The following is a 23,832-nucleotide window of genomic DNA, read 5'->3' on the forward strand; positions in this document are numbered from 1 at the left end:
GTGAGACATTCAGGTACAGAAGCAGAAACAAGATCAAGGCGGAGAGAACCTGCCTTTAGAACAGTCGACGTCAGCAAACCCCTAGTTTGGGCAGCAGGAAAACTTCTCAGTGAAGTGAAGACACCTTAAATCCTGATTTAATCCTCTACTTTGTTCTTCTCATGTGTTATGGTTCTACAGGTTTGGGTTTCTGTGAGACCTGCTTCCATGTTGGTAATTCCTGTTTTCCTTCTATCCATGCCAGTTCTGATGCAAAATCATCCATTATGAAGAAACATAATGGAGACTCTTCCTTGCAACCATAACTTTGGCAGCATTCATTGATTTTTGTCACTAGTGGTTGCTGTGAAAAAGTTGTCAGTACTTAAGTTCACGTTTTTACCCACAGCGGTGGAATATACTAATTGGTTAGTGTACCAATGACAAATCCAGATCTTTAAAAAGAATTCTAGATGAATACACTTTAAATTGTGTTCACATTTAAAATAAAATAATTACTGGCTACGACACTGGATCAGTCCTATGAATATTCTCCTATGGGTCTACATGAACTTTTCAGAGCTTGATTGAAATATCTTATTGTTAAAGATTAAATTATTTACACTGACTACGATGAGCTGGACTATTGTAAGTGAGCAAAAATAAACCACGAAGAAAGTAGAAGACCATTAAGGGAAAGGGGAAAGATTAAAGAGAGTAGTTACTACATGGGGCATGTAAACCCAGAATAGGGTGACTTAAGCCCTGAGAGCGTGGCTGAAGCACTTTAACTTCAAGGTCCCATTCTCTTCTGTCTCAGTCTCAGTACCACAGCTCCTTGATGTAAGTCTGTTGAGCTCCTGAGCACGGCAGGTAGGCAACAGTACAAATTCTTCAAGTCAGAAGGGAGTAAGGTTCTTGAATTTAGATTTATTCTTTGAGTCTTTTCATCCAACGAAAGCTGCCCGGCAGAGCAGTTAAGAGCAATGGAATATTACTCAGCCATAAAAAGAAACGAAATTGAGCTATTTGTAATGAGGTGGATAGACCTAGAGTCTGTCATACAGAGTGAAGTAAGTCAGAAAGAGAAAGACAAATACCGTATGCTAACACATATATATGGAATTTAAGAAAAAAAAATGTCATGAAGAATCTAGCAGTAAGACAGGAATAAAGACACAGACCTACTAGAGAATGGACTTGAGGATATGGGGAGGGGGAAGGGTAAGCTGGGACAAAGTGAGAGAGTGGCATGGACGTATACACACTACCAAACGTAAGGTAGATAGCTAGTGGGAAGCAGCCGCATAGCACAGGGAGATCAGCTCGGTGCTTTGTGACCGCCTGGAAGGGTGGGATAGGGAGGGAGGGAGGGAGGGAGACGCAAGGGGGAAGAGATGGGAACGTGTGTGTATGTGTGGCTGATTCACTTTGTTGTGGAGCAGAGGCTAACACACCATTGTAAAGCAATTATACTCTAATAGAGATGTGGAAAAAACCCCAAAAAACATGGGCTTTTGGCCTCTGCTTGAATGGGTCCACCCGGCTCTGCCAGGTAGTGACTGTGTGACTTTGAAACTGTGACTTCATTTCCATATCAAAAAACCTGTAGCCAGGAAAGGAGCCTACTTTGTAGAGTTAAATAGGGATCAAGAGAGGTAAATATAAATGTAAAGTATCTGATACACAGTAAGCACATCGAGTGGCAACTTACAGTATTGTGAGGGGAAGATATTCTATCATCTATTATCTATTTATCATTTGTCTACTTTCTACCTCGTTACAAAAGGCATTCAATGTGGATAAAGAGATTCTAGCAAAAGAAAACATACATGTCTTACTGGAAGTTATTAGGGTGCTCAGGAATTTGGGGCAGCCACCTGGACTTGATGCTACCTGTCCTGTACTTTGCCCTAAAACTGGTCTCTGCATGTTGTGCTGTGAAGACCACTGAGGAACAGAAACATGTCTTCATGAACTGAGTACATTACGGTTTCCTCTCCCTGTGTGAAGCCTGTAGTTTTCTCCTCAGTGGAGTGGAGTATGCTTATTGAGCATCGTCACCTGGATTTGTAAGATATCAAACAAACGGTCTCTTCAGGCCTGCACTTGTCATTATGGTTTTGAGGAGGGCCAGTATGGCCTACGATACTCAGGGAGGAACGTAAAGTCAGAAAATACAAAAGCATCCCCATTAAAGTGCAGCTTAAGAAAGATACAAGCCCAGTAAACTTTGAAGTTAGTGAGAGGTAGGCCGATGATGCTGGGAATTGTGATTAACTGCAGTTCCACTCAGGTGCTGTGCCACTGTATCTGGATGGATGACTTTAGATATTGTGAGAGAACATAAAAGACTAAAAGCAGCAGCAAAATTTTAAAAGAGCTTTAGTGGTTGTGATGAGCTCTGTTATTTCTGAGCGTTTTCCCGTGGTTTGCATATTATTAGCAACCTGAGGTGAATGGATTTGCCTCGGAACCACACTATAAATCATCATCTGAGGTAGTCGTAACAGTCATTACCAGTGTTTGTGTTCCGCACTAAAACGTCTTTTTGTGCTTACTCTCTCTTCTTCCTTTTCATTCCACCGATCATCAATCACGAAAGCAGCTTGGCCATTTCTCTCTGTCTTGCCTCAGTGAACTCCGACTTTCCTTGACCGTTAACCCCTAACTGGAATGCACAAGGCCTGGACGCCTCTGTGGGCCCCGATTCACCTCTCGCAATGAGCTTCCCTTCCTGGCACTGAACTGCAAGGCAATATTTTCCATCTGTTGAATGAAGAGCATGACACAGGCAGCTGGATATGGTTTTGGAGCCCAGGGCAAACCAACGATGCACAACTCACTTTTATTCCACAAGCCTGTGGGAGCCCAAAGAGATAAGAGGCCTTTCTGCTAGGCTGAACACAGAGCCTGGCATTCAGAAACAAACCCTCCTTCCTGAAATACTCAATATGTTTTTTATTCAAGCCAGAAACATTGTGGGTTGGAATAATCTAAGGATGAATCTAATCTGAAGTTATCTTGAAACGTGTGAGTAAGCTTCTCTTTCATACACCAGCTGTTTTCTTTCCGTTGAATGTTTACTGGATGGGGGAATCAGCCAGTGTTTCTTACGCAGTAGCGGGGAAATTTTGTCTGCTCCAAAAGAAACTACAAGGCCTTTCCAAGGAGGAGAGAGGAAGAATGGTTCATCATGGGTTCACACAAATTTGGGGGCAGGGGGCTCTGATAAAATCACATCCTCAAATTAGGAAATACTTTTCTTTATAAAGCATTCTAAGAAATGTTTTATCCATGACTGCTAGCTCTCCTTATCAGAATATTTGAGACAAAAATGGTTAAAATAGCATTGCTAAGGGTATAAAAATAATTTTCCCAAACATTTAAAAATATATTACAGAATTTGTAATAAATGTTGATATATATATATATATATACTTTCTTAATTTACATATTTGAGGAGAAAAATGACTTGTTAGGTATTCTGAATAGGATCGTTGGCTTTAAAAATCAAAATGGGGAGAAATAATCTTGGTAAAGGGAAAAAAGTTATGTAATGATATTTACTTGTTCAAAACATGTCAGTTGCTCTTCAAGAATTGAATTATATCCTGGCATGGTTTTCAAGACTTCATGACTACACCCAAATTCACTCCAGTCGAACAGTACCGTTTACTCATATTAAAACATCCAAATAGTCTGACACTTTTTCCTATGTTCTCTGTGTCTGAAATTCCCTTTTCCATCAATTTTGCATATTAAAATTCAACCTACAGAGGACACTCTTGTTAGTTAATCTTTCTAAATCTTCCTTATTTCATTAATATCCTTCCCTCTGGAAATAATCACATTTTAACTGTTTTGTGCTGTGAATGGCATTCTTATCTCTTCTTTTTGACAGTTCTGTTTGCAACTACATGACAGCTACATTTTACTGCACCTACACTGCCTTTAGACTCTGCACTAGGTGTAATACATATGTTCCCTCATACTATCTCTACAGCAAGTTTTTGAGGTTAATATTATTATCTTCATTTACAAATAGGAAAACAGAATTCATAAAAGGCTGAGACACTTGCTCAAGGTCAGCCACTGCTACGCGGTCAAAGTGGAATTTAAACCTGAATGTGCCTGATTAAAAAAGCCCAATTCGTGGGAGGCAGAAGACCTACATAGACATTTCTCAAAAGAAGACATACAGATGTCCAACAGACCCATGAAAAGATGCTCAACATCACTAATCATTAGAGAAATGCAAATCAAAACCACAATGAGGTACCACCTCACACCGGTCAGAACGGCCATCATTAAAAAGTCTACAAATAATAAATGCTGGGGGCTTCCCTGGTGGCGCAGTGGTTGAGAGTCCGCCTGCCGATGCAGGGGACACGGGTTCATGCCCCGGTCTGGGAAGATCCCACATGCCGCAGAGCGGCTGGGCCTGTGAGCCATGGCCACTGAGCCTGCGTGTCTGGAGTCTGTGCTCCAAAACGAGAGAGGCCACAACAGTGAGAGGCCCGCGTACCGCCAAAAAAATAATAATAATAAAAAAAAATAATAAATGCTGGAGAGGGTGTGGAGAAAAGGGAGACTGCCTACACTGGGAATGTAAATTGGTGCAGCCACTATGAAAAACATTATGGAGTTTCCTTAAAAAACTAAAAAATAGAGTTGCCGTATGATTCTGCAATCCCACTCCTTGGCATATATCCAGAGGAATCTATAATTCGAAAAGATACGTGCACCCTCCCAATGTTCATAACAGCACTATTTACAATAGCCGAGACATGGAAGCAACCTAAGTGTTCATCAACCGATGAATGGATAAAGAAGATGCGGTACAAATATACAATGGAATATTATTCAGCCATAAAAAGAATGAAATAATGCCATTTGCAGCAACGTGGATGGACCTAGAGATCATGATACTAAGTGAAGTAAGTCAGAAAGAGAATGACAAATACCATATGATACCACTTATATGTGGAACCTAAAATATGGCACAAATGAACTTATTTATGAAACAGAAACAGACTCACTGACATAGAAAACAAGCTTATGGTTACCAAAGGGGAAAGGGAGGAGGGGAGGGATAAATTAGGAGTTTGGGATTAGCAGATATAAACTACTATATATAAAATAGATAAACAACAAGGACCTACCGTATAGCACAAGGAACTATATTCAATATCCTGTAATAAACTATAATGGAAAAGAGTATGAAAAATAATATATATATGTATAACTGAATCACTGTGCAGTACACCAGAAACTAACACAACATTGTAAATCAACTGTACTTCAAAAAAATAAAAAAGCCCAATTTTCTTTTTCTCTTTTCTAGTTTTGTGGGCGTTTTTGCGGACATGCACCAACTGCTGGGTCTGATCTTAATCTCTCTAGGCTCCAGTGCATCTCATTCGGTACTGATACTGCCAATGAATTTTATCAGACTACATCCAATTCACAAAAACTTGGTCAAGTTTATAGAAAAATGTAATACAAAACTGCCATTGGTTTTGTTTAGATATTTGTCTCAGATTCCACAATTGTTAGATATGAAATAATTCCAATATATGCACACAAAGTACTCAGCCATGTAAGGTTTATGTGTGCATGTATAAGTGTGTGGTATAATCATCCACTGATTTTCAGATAAAAGACAATTTATTCTTTTAATACTTGTCACTCACTGTTTCTCTCATTTATTGAATTCTTTATGCTAATTTTGGTAGTTAAAAAGAATCTGAATTTTCGCCTGTTAAATGACCTTTATTTTGTTAATATTTGGTTAGGAAAAGGCATTTGCTTATTATTTTTTTCTCATCCTTAGAATTTTTCATGAATTGTTTTATAAAATTTAGGTGAGATTTATTTGCGATAAGCATCGAGCCATGTTCCTTGTAAACAAATAAGACCACGGTCTTTGAGAACCTAAATGTACTAATGAAGAATATTGGGGGGAAATAACTTGCCAACCGTAACCTTGGAACCAAAAAATGTTACAAAATTTTTCTGTTCAAAGTTTATAACAGAACCTGTTGCCTCCAAGGCCATAAACAATTATGATTATGGTTAGATACTCACTTAATACATTTATTTGTCCTTTTAAAGTTTGATTAACAAAAATGTATCTTTACCAATTTCAGTGTGTGTGTGTGTGTGTGTGTGTGTGTGTGTGTAAGAAGGAAAGGTATTGAATTAATTGTTGAAAAATTCACAATATTTTGGTTCTTTTCCACTTTAAAATGTCACCAAATTTACATAGACCATCGAAGTTTAGTATCCTTCCAAGTATAAATTTTGGACAGTGTCACTTGATAATAAAATACTTATGTATAAGATGCAGTCTACCATTAAAAAACCTGTAGTCTATTTTGTGTACGTATGTAATTATTGAAAGAGAAAATGTTTCCCCTGGCTCCAATCTTCCTCACTTCCAATCTACCCTTTATTTTCAGTTACAGGAACTTTTCTAAAATACAAATAAGAATATATAACATATTCTTACTTGAAGTCCTTCACGCACTCCATGACTTTCATGATAAAGTACAAATTTGTTGGCTTATCCCTCCAAATTGTTTTTGACATGGTTCCTTCTTACATCTCTAGCCTTAACATCATCTTAAATACCTTAAATATCAAGACATAGATCTTTTTATTTCCTGAAGTAACCATATTACTTTGGAGAATCTGGAGGCACTTAATGAAGGAAGTGATGTTTAAAAAGACTCTTGAAGAAGAGATGGACATTGATAAGTAGAGGAAAAGGGGTGTAAGCATGCTGGGTGTGAAGTGTCATAGGCTAGGGCAAAGGATGCGAACAGAAGAGGCATGGGTTTCCAGGAACCGGGGAAGAGTTTATAATGAGAGTAAATGGGACTGTGAACTAGAATCTGGATGAAGGATGGGGTTTGCTATTTTTTAACTCACGGATGGTTCCTAGATCTTTAGAGTTGGAAAGGGTCTCAGAAATTGAAGAGAGGAGATGATGAAGAAGGAGAAAGGAAAAGAAGAAGACAAAAGTAAGCTTAGTCCTCTAAGAGAACTCATCTTTACAATTTTATTCTACATTAACTACATTTCAGCAAAATTATTTTTCTGTTAATAATAAAATCAGCTAACTTTGTTACACTTGGTTACTAGGTTATATCCTGAAACATACAAATCATTTCACATTCAACATTGTGAAACCATCATCATTTCACATGTAATACTAAACAGTTAATAAATGGAGTCCTAGATATTCGTACCCTTAATTTTTATGGTTAAAGCATGGATTACAGCAACAGAAGATCACAAACCTGTGTTCTTAGTTTTAATTGCTGAACAGTGATTCAGGTCATGGCTTTCTTTTATTTTCCAGTAATTATTTAGTACTGTTGATAGGACATAGTGGAAATGAATACTGTTTAAAAACGTAGTCATGTATTTCTTTCCCAAATGTCATCTTAACATTACATAAAGCCTTAAACTTCCCGTATACATTTACGAAGAGCTTTGAGAGGAACAGGAGAAGGAAAAGCTGATTCTCATTACTCTTTGAAGTTGAGACTAAAAACAAAAGAGTAGGAAATTACTTATATCCGAGCCAGCTTCCTATCGTCATTAATGAAGTTATCTTTATCTCCCTGAGTTGTTTATTGTTCTGATTTAATATAAAAAGTTGATGTTTCTTAAAGACACTGTTTTCTTTTGAGGTTAGTATAAAGAAGATAATAAACTGTCCATAAATCACAATAATGAACATATAAATCTACTGTGCACTTTTTATTATGCTTCAGGTTTTTATATTCCTCATGTATTGATCATGAACTACATGTTTACATTTAAATTCTTTTTCTAGGCTTTGAAATTAAATTAAGATTATAAAAGAAGATAATTTACTGTTTTTAATTTGAAGTGAATCTATTTTATACATTTTTATTGATTTATTAAATACATCAATTTCCTAAAAATCTATTTTAGTGGTATTTATTGAAAATCATAATTTTTATTATTCATCTTCATTATTTAGATTGTATTTACAAAATACTTCCCTGTAAAATGTAAATTAAGTGTGCCTGCATGAAGAAAAAAGGGTAGCTTTCACTCCCCTTTTTTTTACATCCTTCAAGGTAGTTGGGCTTACGCAGAATCTCCATAGCTGCTTGCTATTTTTCATTGTGCCCTTTAGAGCCACTACACAGCCAAAATGACTATATCCACACTTTGACTGGATGCTACATTTCTTCCTTCTAATACAGCAGGCTCAGTTTCATTCATTGGATTGGGAAGAAAACAACGGAGTGTACAAAGGACAACATATTGTTCCCATAAATTTAAAAGATTGCTATCATCTATCCCTTAATCCAACCAAAATAATATCTCATCAGGAAGAGCTTTCAACCTATCTTGTCATATATCATGTGCTTTTCAGGCTCTGTTCTTTTTTATAGTATAAATTTGTATACTTTACAACATTTCTGAAAATCAGGTGCAGAGTATCTGAACCTTGTTTCCAAATTTTGTGTTCCATCTGCCATTTTATTTCTCATTTAAGATACATCCAATGTCTCCAGTGAAATGGCATGAAAAGCCCAGAGGCCTCTTGATCAACTCCTTGTTAAGGAGCTGAAGCAGAACACGTCTCCCGTGGTAGAGTGTACTAAAAAGACATTTTCACCCTGAAATTAGGAATTTGTATTTAATATATTTATCACAGTGCCTGTAGAGTATAAATATACGGTTATCCCTTCTGTTTTATTACTTCATTATAATTTGTCATTAACTTTTTGTGCTGTAGTTTCTTTACTTGTTGACTAGAGATAGAACAGTTGCTTGTAAAGGGCATCAAAAGAAATGCACAGATGTGAAGACAAGTGTGAAGATAGGATATTAAGCTACTACCATAGGTTTTGAAACTTTGGCTCAATAGTTTTATTACTATTTTTGTTTATATTAGATATATGTCCAGAATCAACAATATGTTAGAGGCATGAGTTAACATTCCCTAATCCATTGAGCTTTAAGTCTCCTGCAGGGTAATATCTTATTCTGCTGCCAAAGGGAGTGTCTGAAAACATAAAACTGATCGTGTCATTTCCATGTTGCAAATCCTTTAATAGCTCCCTTTAGTATGAAACTCCAAACTCCCACTCAGGATGTGTAAGATTCTTCTCAAATTGGACCCTAACTATAATTAAAATTTAATTTTTTACCACACTTCCAGGTACACGTTGAGTTCTACACACACTGAACTATTGGTAGCTCCTAACTCAACACACTTATGTCTTCATTTACATTTCTGAATCCCTAGAGGTCAGAGACCATGTTGTCACCGTCTTGTTTTCTTCAGCAGCCCTCCAAGTAATGCCTGGCTGCAGAAGACTTTGAGACCTTGTAGGTTCAATGAGCTCATAACTTGTATCGTGCTTAGAACTCACAAGGTAGCACTACATACCTCATCTTATTTAATTCTCACAACAACACTTTGAGTTGGGAGTGCAGGAGTTATCATATTCTCTAGGAAACTGAGGCTGCAGGAGAGTAACTCACTCACCTGAGATCTCAAAGCTGGTGAGTGATATAACCCAAGATTCTACCACCCTTTCACTAATCACTTTTTTAATTAAACCTCATTGTGTTAGTAACATGCATATATGATATAGTAAATACATTATATGTGTGTGTGTGTATGTATGTGTGTATGTGTGTGTATATATATATATATATACATATATATATATATTTTTTTTTTTTTTCTTTCATTCTGTTGGTTTGTTTCTTTGGAGAATACTGACTCATACAGGGCTCACCATATTCTCTTTTCCCCCCGAGTAATTCCTCTCCTAGCTCTTTCCCTGCAGTTCCCATGGAGGGAGTATAAACACAAGGATTGGTAATGTAGTGGGATTTTATTATAGCTGGGCAGGTTCTGGAAAAATTTCCCCCTGACTTCAGATCTCCTATTTGTCTCATCAATCAATTCAGATCTAGGATGTTCTGTAAAGCTGATTGTATTGGTTTCCTAGGCCTGCCCTAACAAAGTACCACAAACTGGATAGTTTAAAACTACAGAAATTTATTGCCTTACAGTTTTAGAAGCTAGAAGTATGAAATCAAGGTGTTGTTAGCTCCCTCTCAAACCTGCAGGGGAATCCTCCCTTGCAACTTCCCAGCTTCTGGTTTTGGCCTACAGTTGCTGGCATTCCTTGGTTTGTGGCTGCATAACCTCATTCTCGGCTTCTGTTATCACATGACATACTCCATGTGAGTCTGTCTTTACATGGCCATCTTCTTATAATATCACCAGTCACATTGGATTAGAGGACCAGCCTACTCCAGAATAACCTCATTTTAACTTAATTAATTATATCTTCAATGACCCTATTTCTAAATAAGGTGATATTCTGAGGGGCTGGGGGTTAGAATTTCAATATATTTGTGGAGGGAACCACAATTCAACTTATAAAACTGAGTAAATTTGTGGATCAACTGGCAGCAGTCTAACTTGCCAGAACAGAAATAGAGAGAAAATGAGTACTACCTGACCAGGGACCATGGCCATACCTGGGCCACCAGACTCTGCCTAGGTCTACCACGTTAGTTAATTATTTGGAACCAGGAAAGGCAGAAGGTTCTCAGTCTTTAAGATGAAGATACTGTAGATAGTATATATCCTGGCCCAGTGACTATCTCCCCTGACAATCAGACTGTCCATTCACATTTAAAGGATTGAAATAGTGAAGAGAAGAAGAACAAAGCTAATAGAAACCTGAGGAGAATGCACAAAGGGCTTTCAAATACGAGGGGAAAGGTTCCGTATGTTCATCACTATTTTTCCAGTTCCTGGCACATAGTACCCATTACATAAATATTTATTAAACAGATGAATCTGTGTTAGCAAAGTGTTAGCAAAGTACCAGGCACATAATAAGATGTCTATAAATATTATTCTTATAAATGTTATTTCTACTGCATATGTCTATGACATCAAGACCTTGGTGTCATTGTCATTCACTTGTTTATTTAGTTCCTTCTGGGGATTGTTACATATAGACTCCCTGAAGTAGGATGGAAATACTGCATTTATTCAAATAAAACAAAATCACGGCTTACTGTAAGGCTCCATTTAATGACTCAGTGCAAAGCTAAATGCTCTCTGTATGAAATTTATTTGTTCACTTAACCCTACAAAAATTACTTGGCACCTTGTATTCATCCGTTATTCATGTATTCATTTACCCTTTCTGCAGACGAGTGTTTGCTACCTGCTATGTGCCAGGACCCTTGTTAGATGCTAGGAAACAAAGTCTGAACCCCGTCCCTCAGGGAATTCTCTATCTAGTGAAATAGTGTCCTAGTCAGCTTGGGCTATCATAACAAAATACCGTCGACTGGGTGACTTAAACGTCAGACATTTATTTTCTGGAGGACAGGAGCTCTCTTCCTGGCTTGTAAATGGCCACCTTCTTACTGTGTCCTTACACGGCCTTTTCTCAGTGCACACGGTGGGGGGCGGGGAGAGAGAAAGAGAGAAAAGGAGATCCTCTTCCCTTCCTCTTCTTATAAAGTCACCAATCCGATTATGAGCGACCCATCCTCATGAACTAATCTAAATATAATTATGTCCCAAAGACCCCATCTCCAAGTACCATCACATTGGGGGCTAGGGCTTCAACATATAAATTTGGGGGAGGGACACACATCTAGTCCATAACAAATAGAGACACAATGGAACCAATAATTATGACATAGGAGGTCACCTCCAACAGGGGGTTGTTGAGATGGAGATACCAAACATGGCTCACACCTTCTAGAGGCTTGTTTGCGATAAAGTTAAAGCGAAAGACACATAAAGTATCGGGGGATTTTTTTTAGGATGAGGAGATTTTATTATATTTAAAAACTTCAGAGAAGGAGAGCAAGAGTAGGTTGCAGTTGTAGCAGTGATGGGAAAAAAATGATGAAGCCAAATAACGCAGCAGATGGGAAAGTGTAAGATGAATTACACAGGTGAACAGCTTAGTTTTAAACAAGAAAAAGGATAACTTCTTCTCTAAGACTGTAAAAGAAAACATATATAGAAGTGTAGATACATTTGTAAAGTTGGGGTGGAAGTTTGAAACAGTTCAAATATTGACCATCCGCGTTTTCTCCAAGACAATTTTCTTTGAATAGAGTAGAGGAAGGTATTTGAATAGGAGACTTGTGGGAAAATTTTAACATTTGAAATAACTTTTGAGGAAGTAGGAGAGAAAACTGCTTAAAGGAAATAAAAGATTATTGAGAAGCACTGAATCCCCAGGTGAGTTGACAACCATACATTTGACAACCTTACATTTACTGTCAGACAAATCTATTTACTTGGGAGAATTTCTCGAGAACTACTAAGGAGCTGTGGCATTACAGTAGTAAACTTCTAAGATTAGTAGGCTAATAAATAAATATTATGTACATTTATGATTTTTGTTGTTTTTGTGGTTAACATAAATGAGAAATCCAATTTTTTTTTTCATTTGCTGCTTCTCCAACCACTTAAAATCCATTCGTCCACTTGGAGATTCTCAAAGGAACATCATTTTTAACACACCAGGGGCTCTTTCAGTTATTGTTCAACTGATAATCCATCATCCCTGTGTACACCACCTCTTGGAGAACTCTTACATCTAGATCTCTTCCCTATTCTTGCTTCAGTCTTCTATTGAGAATATGCTAATGAAAAATACTGATCAATATGTTATGAATGTAAAATAAGATAAGCAAAGGCCCTTTTGCTCAGTGAAACCTCTACCAGCTGGCACTGTGATAAATAAAATTCTATCATTAGATCTTTAGTCCTTTCTTACGATTCAAATACAGAAGGAAATGATTACAGGTAAATGTTAATAGGTATCTGTACTGGTTTTTGTTCATTTACTTGTTTATTTGTTTTTAGATCGTTTCCCAAGAGCATATGTTTACAATGAAGAAAGGAAGAGAGCATGATACACCAGAGCAAAGCACCCATGTGTGTGTTGGGAATTGGGAGTAAGTACAGAAGTGAATGAGAGCAGAGCAGGTGAACTGGAGGCCCCATGACGTTGCTTCCGTTGTAACTGCCAAAGCCATATTCAGCCGCTTCTGACAGCTACGTATCCTCTATTCTCTAGATGGGGGCTGCTCATATAAAGGAAAAAAATAAATTCGAGGTTTGAGGAAAATCAATTATAGGTTTTGTCTGGAGCTCGTGAGAGTAAATGAAGGTGGTGGCAGTATTAGAATAGAAGGGTGTGAATGCTGTCAGAGCATTTTTAGGCATTGGGAAATACAGATAAGCGGCTTAGGAAGGTGCTAAAATTTAGGGACAAATTTGGAAATCATTCACATCGAAATGATCTCTGTTGTTCAGTGATTGATTCATGTATTATTTACTCCTGGAATGGGAGGAATGCTAAAAATCAAAATGCACTTTAACACTGGGACTGAGAACTCAGGTCTTGGACTCTGAGAGTTTGCTGCCGAATTACTGCTCCAGGAATTTCTGTGTCATTTTGGGCAAGACACTCAAAATATCTTAGGCTCAGCAGGAACACTGGTAACATGGAGATAAAAACTATTTCAGAGCTTTAGTTGAGGATTAAGTGGGATAATGCATGTAAAGGGATGAGCAGATGCCTGACATTTACTATGTCCTCGACAAGTGTTACTTAATATTATTATGAATGTTATCATTATTAGCTTATGTACAAAAATTGGCAGGCTTGCCTTTCACCAGTTGTTGGTTTCTTAAACAACTATCAGTCACAATCTTCTCCACTGTATACACAGAATACTTGATACAAAATAAGGGGGGTATTTAATGATTTAAAAAAAAAATCAGGAAAAAGCACCTGGTGAATGTTAGTATATTCACAGTCTACAGGGAATTCAATTCAATGAAGAAAGGAAATCCAGCATCAGTCTGGAACAACTGTCAGTCTCCAAAATTGATTTTTGGGAGTGCAGAGTGATAATCTTTTACCCGAGTTTCTTAGAGCGAAAGCTTTACAAGGGGGCTGTCTGATAGTTAAGTCCGTTTTAAAAGATATTTCTGTAAACACGCTAAAGTGCTTCCTGTCTCAGACTAGTTCTTGCCGAATGACAGGGCACTATTCAGCGTGATGCCTGGAGCTGAAAATGCAGGAAGCTATAGCTCGTTCTTAATGAATAAATCCTGTGTGTTCCTGCTGTCACTTCTGCTAACGCTTTTGTAGAAGCCAAGGCTGGTGCTGCGGTAAACTATCAATAATTAGGACCAAGCGGGTCGGCTATTTTAGTATCTTGACATAGCAGAAACATCTGTTCCTGTATATTCTTCTTTTAAAGCACTGAAGTACAACTTGGAAAAAATTAGTTCCTAGAATGTATCATGTTTTTTCAACCAGTGTTTCCTCATGTGAGGAAATAAAACATCCATAAAACAAACTATTTTTGAATAAAATAAAGATAACCCTGTCGTGAGAGGTATTTAATTCTTAAATTATTTATTAACATTGGTTTGAATGTCTTATATTTCAAACTTTATTAGCTGCCATAACAATCTTGGCAATGTATCTACAATATTAGTAGGAAAAAAAGGAGAAATGAGCTGGGAACAAAGAAAAGTAAAAGGGGAAAAAATTTAAGTGCTTTATCTTTTCAGAAAGAATCTAAACTAACCACTCCAGTTTGGAAGGGAAACAGGTTATTATTAAGGAATGTACAAATCAAACACATGCTTAGCAGTTTACATTAATTTTATATAAATCTAGGTGAATTTTATACACATTCATTTTATATAAGCAGTTACAGTTCCCCTTTAAAGACAGAGATGGAAAACAGTAACTAAACACACTTGCCCTCTCATTTTAAAATAACTTTTAATGCTTACTCTTATTCTATTCAAAGTCATGAGTTTAGCCAGTGTTTGCTTTAATTCTTTTTTTGTTTGTTTTTGTTTTTGTTTCTTTTCTGCGGTACGCAGGCCTCTCACTGCTGTGGCTTCTCCCGTTGCGGAGCACAGGCTCCGGACGCGCAGGCTCAGCGGCCATGGCTCACGTGCCCAGACGCTCCGTGGCATGTGGGATCTTCCCGAACCGGGGCACGAACCCGTGTCCCCTGCATCGGCAGGTGGACTCTCAACCACTGCGCCACCAGGGAAGCCCTGCTTTAATTCTTAATTACACCGAAAACTTTTTCTTCACTTAGGTAGTGTCTGCACATTTCGGGAAATTTTGGCTTTGACACAGGTTTTTTTCATACAAAAACTTTCATTAAATAGATGTAACTGTGAAGCAAGCACTACACTTTTTATGAGCATACTTGAACCAATAATCATGTGATTCGTATCCTAAGGAAACTCTATTATTAAACTAGATAAGACAGTTAGGAGAATTCATTTTTACAATAAAGTGTGAGAATAGCTAGGTTAAAGGCATTTACAGGATCCGAGGTGAGCACAGAACACAGGCAGTTAAATCATGTATTAAAGTAAAATTAGAATAGCTCAGATAGGAGAGTAACAGGATATTAAACTAGAGTGTTAGGCACAGTCCTGATCACAGATGGCCTTGCGAGTTAAATGAAAGCACTTGAATTTTGACTAGAAAGCTGAAGGAGGCAGTAAAGAATTTTAATTAGAACTAATGGGTGATCAGATACGCACTTTTAGAAAGTTTACTCCTACTTGGGGGTAGAGGGTAGACATGAGAATGATGAGGTTGGAGGTCGGAGGCCAGTTAGCAGGTTGTTGCTCTAGATAAATAATAAAGTAAGCCCCTCCCCCACCCAGCCTCCTCCTCCCGACCTTGAGGCCCTGAAGGTAGATGAGATCCCTAAGGCTCAGGCCGTCTGGCCTGGTGGCGACACGATTCCTTTGCAAGGAAATCCCAGCCAAAATCATTTATGAGGATGACCAGTGTCTTGCTTTCCATGACATTTCCCCTCAAGCCCCAACACATTTTCTGGTGATACCCAAGAAACATATATCCCAGATTTCTGCAGCAGAAGTTGACGATGAATGTCTTCTTGGATATTTAATGATCATTGGCAAGAAATGTGCTGCTGATCTGGGCCTGAAGAAGGGTTATTGAATGGTGGTGAATGAAGGTTCAGATGGGGGATAGTCTGTCTATCATGTTCATCTCCATGTTATTGGAGGTTGGCAGATGAATGGGCCTCCTGGTTAAGCATGTTGTAGGGATAATTTTCCCTTCTCTATGCAGTGATCAGGCCTGCAAGTTCCAATATGCAAAACAATACCTTTTTTTTTGCCTGTGTATGGAGAGATTGCAGAAATAATTTTAAAAACCCATACATAATAAAAGACATTGTTGCATGGTCTGAAAAAAAAATAAAGTATGAATTTCTGGGTTAATGTGGTGGTTTATAATGAGAGAAGACTTGTATAAAAGTTGACTATATATTTGAGAGATCCTTAAAGTATAAACTCATAACTCCTTGGTAATGTGGGTGGTGAGGAAGAAGGAGAAGATATGAATAAACCCTGTATTTCCCAAATTAAATCTTCCTTAAGAATAGAGAGAAATGTCATTGACAAGAATTATTGAATATTTTCTGTATGCCATAAGTGGGATTGTAAATAATATTCAATATTTAAATATGTATGTATTCATGTGGCTTTGAGCGCAAAAATTAAGAACAGTGTTCTAGTTGCCTGTGACTGCTATAATGAACTGCCACAAACTTAGTAACTTAAAACCATAGAAAGTTACTATCTTAACAATTCTGGAGTCCAAAATTCTAAGATCAGTACCGTTGGACTGAAATCAAGGTATTGGCAGGGCCATGCTCCCTCTGGAGGATCCAGCTAAGGGGCTGTTCATTGCCTATTCCAGTTTCTGGTGGCTGCTGTCATTTCTTGGCTTGTGGCCACCTCATTCCAATCTTCAAAGCCACCATCTTCTCATCTCTCTCTGTTCTACTTTCACATCACCTTCTTCTTTTGTCTGTGAAATATCATCTTGCCTCTCTCTTATAAGGACACTTGTGATTGCATTTAGGACCTACCCAATAATCCACAATAATATCCCCATCTCAAATCCGTAAGATCCCAGGGATTAGGACCTAATGTTTCTGGAGGTCGGTATTCAGCCTACTGAAATTCCTAGTGATATAAGTCAAAACAGTAAAATGCAAAGATTAGCTATATTCCTCTGTTTCAAAAAAAAATTAACAATTGATAAACTTTGAAAAGAAGGAGACTAACTTTTGAGAAATATTGTATGACTCCATTTGTATGAGGTCCCTAGAGTGGGCAGATTCATAGAGACACAAAGTAGAATAGATGTTATTGAGGGCTGGGGAAGGGATATGGAGAGTTACAGTTGAGTTATAGTTTAATGGGTACAGAGCTTCTGTTTGGGAAGATGAAAAAGTTCTGAAAATAAATAGTGAAGATGGTTGTACGACATTGTGAATGTACTTAATCATACTGAATTATATACTTAAAATGGTAAATATTATGGTATTTATATTTTACCACAATTTTTAAAAAGTTAGAAAAAAATGTGCTCTGCCTTATAAAAAACTTCTGACCCAAGAAGGTCAGAGGTCACAGGTACAAGCTTGTGATTAGGAGTGACTTAATTCTCCCACTGCCCCCTTGACTGAACCTGTAGTGTCACCAACATTACCCTAAATGCATGTTTTGAGAGTTGCTTCCCTGCAAGAGGCCTTGGGGGCCAGGTGGAGGTGGCTGCATAACTTCAAGACAAAATAATGAGCGGAAACAAAAAATAAAACAAAATAAGATAACAAAGAACAAAAATTCTTTACCACTCCAAATGAGCTGCAAAACAAGTTTCAAAAACACGTGAAAAAATATGACCATAAGAAAACTGTCCATCAGTTGGATGAATTTTAAAATGTAGAACAAACTGGGTGGTGGGAGAAGGTTTAAAATAAATATGTTCAGAGGATTTATACTTCTGACCTTGAGGTAGTAACGGGTGCTGGATTTACATCTTCTCTTTTAAGAATAAGAAAAGAGATAAAAAATATGACACACTAGTTTCCAGACACTGGATAATAAACAGCAAAAGAGAGTGATCCTTGAAGAAAGGAAAGTAATCGACATAGGTGACCACTACAAATGCCCCAGCATACGACAGTTTTCAGAATGCAGTGAAGGCAGGGGAAAATCAAACAGAGCCTGGTTGTCTCATGGAGGTAAAGATCAGAGTTTGGGTAGATCAACTAGCTCGAATTTGGGGGCAGCATAACAGAGAAAAAGGAACTACATCAACAAGGCACTGAAGATCTTCAGAGAGGGCCTCTTGAATTCTGGGGCAAGTACTGATCTACAAATGTGAGAGAGAACTATTCAGGGCCAAAGGGTGGGGTGGAGGGCAACCCAAATGTATAAAACAGGAGGGCAAACAATTCCCTTCATAACATTTGGGTATAAGGTAGAGGCCTCAGAAATGTATCACCTGACCTGCTCATGAAAAATCTATGCAAACCAGAAGGCAATCAAATAATACCTTTGAGATACTGAAAGGGGGAAAAAACTGTCAACCTAGGCAGTTTACACACTTAGTAAAAATATCTTTCAAAATTGAAAGTGAAATAAAGAGTATTAAGGCCCTCCAGGAAAGGTAACTATTTGGGTAAGAGACAAGAAAAATAAGAGTAAATTAACCATGATGTCACAGAAATCAGGAAAAAATAAAGGTGAGAGCAGAGATCAGTGAAAAAAAAAACAAACTGAAAAACATTAGAGAAAAACTAGTAGTTCTTAACTCTGGTTCTCTGAATAAATGAATACAATTGATAAAATATGTACTCCTAATGATCAAGGAAACAGGAGATAACACATTATCAATGTCAGGAATGAAAGAGGTCACATAGCTAGAAACTCTATAGATATCAATAAAAAGAAAAAACTAAGGGAATATTATAAACAATTTTAAGCCAATAAATTTTGCAACTGTATAAATCCTTTGAAAGAAGTGAACTATCAAATGTCACTCAAGAATGCAAAAATATGAATGTCCTCTATTACAGGCTAAATTGTGTTGTCATCCAACCTCCCCTCCAAATTTATGTTGAAGCTGTAACCCCCAGTACTCAGAATGTGACTGCATTTGGAGACAGGGCCTTTAAGGAGGTCATTATATTTAAAATAAGGTTGTGAGGGTGGGCCATAATCCAATCTGACTGGGGTTGTTACAAGAAAAGGAAATTTGGACATACAAAGAGACACCAGGTGCTTGGACACACAGAGAAAAGACCCTGTGAGGACACAGTGAGAACGTGACCATCTGCAAGCCAAGGAGAGAGGCCTCAAAGGAAACCAAACCTGCAAACACCTTGATCTTGGACTTCCACCCTCCAGACCGTGAGAAAATAAACTTTCTGTTGTTTAAGCCACCCAGTGTGGTATTTTGTTATGACTACGTAGTCCTAGCAAATTAGTACAGCTTCAGATCTATTTAAATTAATTAAATCCTTCTGATTAAAAATACTCCAGGATCAGGTAGCTTCACTTGTAAATTCTTTCACATATTTAAAGATTAATTGATCCTAATTCTACACAAAATCTTCCAGAAAGCAGAAAAGATGGGAACACCTTGCAATGCATTTTATGAGGCCAGCATTACTCTGATACCAAAACCAGACAAAATCATTCTTGAAAAAGAAAAATTTCAATTTAATATCTTTCATGAATATAAACACAAAGTCCTTAAAAACATTTCAGGAAATCAAATCTACAGATAAATAAAAAGATATTGTGAAAGGCAGAATGATGGCTCCCACAAATGTCCATGTCCCAATCTCTGGGAACTATTAACATGTTACTTTACATAGCAAAAGAAAGTTTGTAAATTAAGCATCTTAAAGTGGGGAAACTATCTTGGATTATCCAGGTATGCCCAATGTAACCACATGGGCCCTTAAGAGGGAAAGAGGGAGACAAAAGAGAGAGGGGGGAGATGTGACTACATAGGGATGATCAGAGAAATGCAAAGTTGCTGGCTTTGAAGATGGAGGATGGGGGACACAAGCTAAGAAATGTGGATGGCCTCTCAAAGCTGGACAAGGTAAGGAAACAGATTCTCCCTCAAAGCCTCCAGACAGGTACATAGCTCTGCCAACACCTTGATTTTAGCCTAGTAAGCCCTGTGTCAAACTTCTAACCTACAGGCTATAATAATTTGCATTGTTTTAAGCCAGTGAATTTGTGGAATTTGTTTAGAGAAATAATAGGGATTTTTATTATATTCAAGTAGGATGCATGCCAGGAATGTTTACAGACTAAACGCAACAACAATAGCAACTAAAACATAATCACCTCTACAGATGATACAAAGAAAGTATTTGATGATGTTAACACCCACTCAAAACAAAACTTCTAACAAACGAGAAATACATCTACTAAAAACCTGCAGCCATTGTTATACTTGTTGGTAAAATATTGATTTTTTTTAACCCCAAGATCGAGAACAAGGCCAGGATGCTCACTCTCACCACATCTAATCACCATTGCACTGGATCCTAGTCAGTGCAAAAATACAAGAAAGAAAAAAAGAAAAAAAATCATATACTTTTAATAGATGACATCATTTATGTAATGCTAAATAATTTGTTTACAGAACTAAAAAGCTAATGTAGCAAAGCTACAGGAAACAAGTTCATATATAAAATTGACTTGAATTACTATATATTACTGATGAACAGTTGGAAATTAAATTTTTTCAAAAACAATACACTGAAAAAATGAAAAAAATAAATATTAAAGGTAGCCAAAGAAATGGAAATAAAGTGACATAATCACTGAATGAAAGTTTTTATTCGAAAAGATGTATTCCATATTTTATGGAACAGAATAGATATTTCAGGAAAAAGAACCATTTACATATGAAAAGACACAGTAAGAGGTAAAAGGCAAGAAAAAATTTAAAATATTTTTAATATCTAGAGTATGTATAGTTACACACACACATAACTGCATACAAATCAATAGGAAAAAAGCAACAAGGAAACTCAATACAAAGTTGGGAAAATGACACCAACAGGCATCATTTGTACAAAGTTGGGAAAATGACACCAACAGGCATCATTTGTAAAAAAAAAAAAAATTATAGAAAATAAGACCAATAAACACAGGATAAAATATCTCATACTACTGGTAAACAGGTAATACAAATTAAAGTAATGTGATACTTTATCATATTCATTTGATAGGTAAAACAAAAAATATCTGGCATGTAGGTAAAGCAATAATAATTTCTATGAATTGTTGATTGATTGTCAATATCTTGTAAATTTAGAGGTTGTTTACATTGTAACTTTTAGCTTTCTACTTTTAGATATAAAACCTAGATCCCAAGGCTCTAGCATATGTGCAAAAAAAAAAAAAAGCCATGTACATGATTATTCAGTAAAATCTCAGTTTGTTTTTTTAATATATAAATTAATTAATTTATTTATTTTTGGCTGTGTTGGGTCTTTGTTTCTGTGCGAGGGCTTTCTCTAGTTGCGGCAAGTGGGGGCCACTCTTCATCGCGGTGTGTGGGCCTCTCACTGTTGCAGCCTCTCGTGTTGCGGAGCACAGGCTCCAGACACGCAGGCTCATTAGTTGTGGCTCATGGGCCTAGTTGCTCCACGGCATGTGGGATCTTCCCAGACCAGAGCTCAAACCCGTGTCCCCTGCATTGGCAGGCAGATTCTCAACCACTGCGCCACCAGGGAAGCCCCACTCAGTTTGGTTTTAATAGTGAAAAATTGTAATCATCTAGATGTCCATCAACAGCAGAAAGGATAACTGATGTGCAATGTATTAATATAACGCAATGTAAAATAATTTAAATGAGTGAACTAGCAGTATGTATATGAACATGGACAAATTTTAGAGGTATAATTTTTAGTGCCAAAAAGCAAAATGAATAATAATTTATACAATATACTATTCTATAAGTTTAAAAATATTCAAAATAAAACTCAGTATTGTTTATGGCTATATAAATGTAGTATAGTAAAAGTATAAAAAATTTTCATCAGAATGAAAATCACCAAATTCACATTACTGAATACCTCAGAGGAGAGATGGAGGGAAGTAAAATCAGGGAGGGATAAACAAAAGATGAAAATAGATTCAAAACAACTAGGGCAAAATGTTAAGGTATCCTGATCCTGGGTGGGTTTATAAAATAAAGTTTATAATATTTTTCTTTACACTTCTCAGTATGTTTGAATTATTTAATGATAAGATAGACCATATAAAAGAGAAACTGCTATTATCTTTATCAAGTAGCTTAAGGTTGACTTTCTTTATCTTACTAATAATGTACTAATTCATGAGTTCACAGTTAAATGAGACAGCACTGCACGACAGTTAAACCTGTTCATATCCAATGTACTGTTTTTACCGTTATATGAAATAGGTTTCACTGAGAGTTGGTCAACTGTAAAATTATAGCCGTTGAGGATAAAGAACTATATCGGATTGTATTAAACCTAAGTCATACTTTGTGTGCATAACCTTTTGCCAGCTGCCTATCTCCATTTCCTCTGACTTTAGCACCCTCTTCAGACAGCAGTTCTGAACGTTTCTTTGAAAGCCCAGAAACTTGTTTTCCTGGCACATGAGACAAGAGAATCTGTTTACATGTGGATGACTTATTGACAATTATTTTAATATCACTTATAAAAATTCCTTTGTGGATCTATGTCTTTATCTGAACCAAGCTTCCGCTATCCTGGTAATTCCAATGCTGAGATGGAAAGCCTCTGTTAAATTGTGAAAGCACATCTGAATGCTATCCTCAACATAGAAATAATTGTTGGTAAGTTCTTGTTCCAGAAACCAAAAGATAGTCCATGTGGAATACGTATGTTTAGTTGCCTATGAAATGACTTACTGTACTGAATCAGTTAAGGAATGTAACAATGGGTTCTAACAAAATGTAAGGTTGCTATACTTGTTTCATTTGATGCCCAGTGATTCTATTATGTTCCTTAATAGTTTGGAAATCTGGGTTTTAATATTCTCTTTATTTCCTTACTCTGGGACTTTAAATCTCTAAACTGGGGGCAATAATATTTACCTGATTTCAGAAAGCTTTGTAGTGTTTTGATATCTCTGATTCTCTCATAATAATAATCTTCCTTTTTTAAAAAGGAGAAATGAAGCAGAAACATAAAAAAGTGTTGTCTAGGCATTCATGAAGAATTTGGCTGTCTTGACTTTTCATTTAATTATATACCTTAAAATTAATCTCTTATTTGGGCAAAGTTTAACAGGTTTTAAACCATTAAGAAGATCCTATTTCCCTGGAGAAAAGATGATTTTGAAACTTAATTGCAATGGGTTTAACAATACAGAAGTCCTATCTAATATATATTTTTAAAACCCTTGAAAATTAATGTGCCATTTCATTCACACAGACTCATTCCTGGAAAAAAAATTAATCATCTGGATCTATATTTCAGAGAAGTGCAAATATCTCAAAATAAAACATATTAACATAACATTCTATCTACCTTTTTTGGAGAAAGGCAACTCTAATCCATAAATTCAGGAACAAAAAAATCCATTGGTCTACCCTTATACAAACAACTATTTGAGGTAGGGTTTTCAAGGCGGCAGAAACTCAAAAGTTGAGGCACCTGTTTCAATAACCTAAATAGACTGATTTTTGGGTCTTTGTAGTGAAACAGAAATCAGGTAAATTTTTCATGACTTGAGATTCCTTTACAATCTTTGCTGCATCCAATTACTGATAGCTGTTATTCAATCACACATCACATTATAAATTCATACCTTCCGTTCCACAATCAAAATCAGTACCACAGGAGATGAAATGAAAGAAGAACTTACTGTATAAAAAAATAATAAAATAAAAT

The 23,832-nt window shown here is 36.8% G+C and overlaps 1 pseudogene; it reads left to right on the top strand.

The window, feature by feature from the left end:
• LOC132413621 (adenosine 5'-monophosphoramidase HINT1 pseudogene) overlaps positions 1–16,151 on the top strand; it is a 29,156-nt pseudogene extending 13,005 nt beyond the window's left edge.
• The last annotated feature ends 7,681 nt before the right edge of the window (positions 16,152–23,832 follow it).

This window comes from Delphinus delphis, chromosome 18 (genome assembly GCF_949987515.2).
Source record: "Delphinus delphis chromosome 18, mDelDel1.2, whole genome shotgun sequence".
NCBI lineage: Eukaryota > Metazoa > Chordata > Mammalia > Artiodactyla > Delphinidae > Delphinus > Delphinus delphis.